Source organism: Polistes canadensis, unplaced genomic scaffold (assembly GCF_001313835.1).
Source record: "Polistes canadensis isolate GaletaPanama2010 unplaced genomic scaffold, ASM131383v1 scaffold_234, whole genome shotgun sequence".
In the NCBI taxonomy this organism is placed as follows: Eukaryota; Metazoa; Arthropoda; class Insecta; order Hymenoptera; family Vespidae; genus Polistes; species Polistes canadensis.
The window spans coordinates 206,445-208,714 of NW_014569781.1; positions in this window are offsets into that span (position 1 = coordinate 206,445).

The following is a 2,270-nucleotide window of genomic DNA, read 5'->3' on the forward strand; positions in this document are numbered from 1 at the left end:
CGTTTTCTATATATTATTATCATTATTTTGTAATTCTTATTAAATAATATAACAAGAGAGAGAGAGAGAGAGAGAATGTATATCACATAACATTTCCCGTTAAATTTTTTTTATTATTTGTTTTTTATACGCAAACAGTAAACACATGTGTACGTGCGTGCATGTGTGTATCATTTTATTTTAAAACATTTTTTTGTTAAACATATCTTATAGTAATATTATCTGAAGGTTGATACACGTTGCTAATTTCATTTTATTGGTCAATTAATCTTCCTTTATACAGGGTGAGAAATGTTTATATATATATATATATATATATAAGTTATATAAAATGATGATGATAATAATAATAATAAAATAATTCAATTAAAATATAATATGTGTGAGGAATATAACATAATATACAATTACACCAATGTACACATAGGGAATGTAATTATTTTCTTTTTTTTTTAACAAGACTCGAAGGCCAGTTTATTTTTAAAATAAATAAATAAATAAATAATAATTATTTGTGTGTGCGTAACACACACACACACACTACGTAACTTTTTATTTGGGTGAGGAGGAGGATAAATAATTTTTATATTTATACATAACTCTATTATAATATTCTACTATAAATATATTTTTTGTTTGTTTCTATTTATTTGTTTTTTTTTTTTTTTTCCTAGAAAGATAAAACATATCAATGGATAATGTGACGTGTACGTTTCTTTTTATTTTGCGATAATAAAATAATACCTTTTGCATGTTATTATACAACGGATACGGTATATCAGCTAGCAATTAAACGTTAAAATATTTGTGATAATAAGATAATTAACATTTTTTTTTTAAATTCGAAGAAGAAGAAGAATTTACATTTATTGTTGTTGTTGTTTGTTTTTTTTTTCTTTTTTTTTTTTTTAAACTAGAAAATGGTACAACAATTTTCAACGTTTACTATAAATTATTTAAAAGGAAACGTTTATTTTCATATTATATATTCAACGCAATATGTAATAATAATTTCAACTATTTTAACAATGATTATTGCAAAATGTAATGAAACAAAAATATATATCATTCAACTATGTTTCCCTTAAAATAATAATAAAAAAAAAAACAAATAAACAAATTTGAAGTACCCTCGAAAAAACGAGCAATTATGTTACACGTACTATAATTAAATAAATCGATCGAATATATATGTTTTATTTCTGTTTTTTCTTTTTTTCCCCCCCCCCCCCGTTTAATATATAAAATGTCCGATGTGTATATATATATATATATATAAAAAAAAAAGAAAGAAAAAGATAAGAAAAACAAAAAGATATTTAATGATTTATCCAGAAACAAAAAATTATGTTAACTCAATAAAATCATTTATAATATACGATGTATAAATTATTTCACGAGTTGTTTAAATTATGAACAAGTAAAAAAACGCAAATAAAAGTTTAAAAAATATCTATCTCGTTATCTTTGATAATAAAATATTTTCATTTGATTAACGTTGAATTCACTTCTGATGCACGATTTGATTACAATGTCGGTGGTTTTATTTTACTGATGGTATCGATGTATGTCTCTGTGCGTGATGGTGGTGGCGAATGGAAAAAAAAAAGAAAAAAGAAATGAAATAATATTTTTAAGTAAAAAAGCCATAAAATATGCCGGTATGCTGTAACACGCGTGGTATTATTTGCCAAGCAATTGCAAAAATTATACTCGTTTGCCCGGAATAAAGTTAACGTGTAATATAACGAGTGAGAACAACGATGACGATGAAGATGACGATGACGATGGGAACATACACTATCCATGTAAAATTATTCATAATTTCAAACACACCAAAAAAAAAGAAAAAAGAGAAAAAAAAAAAAAAAAAGAAAACGAATGTTCTTTCGCAATTTATCTTAAACGATATTCCTTCGTTTCGTCATCGTATTATCATTTCTCAACCTTGAATTGTTCATTTCTGTATTAGGTTTTATGAAGAAAAAGAAGAAGAAACAAAAATACACATAATATACATAATGTTTCGCAAAATTATCTGGAAAAAATAAAGAAAACATTTGTTAATAATATATTCATAAGTTTGAAATTAAAACGGGTTTAAGGTACATCGGATGTATGATATAAAAGAAGATTAAAAAGAAAAGTAATAATAATAATAATAATGTTAATGCAAAACCGCGATATTATTTTTTTTTTTTTTTTAATATGACCTATATAAATTATTAATATATTTCGTTGGTACAAATATATATATATATATATGTATG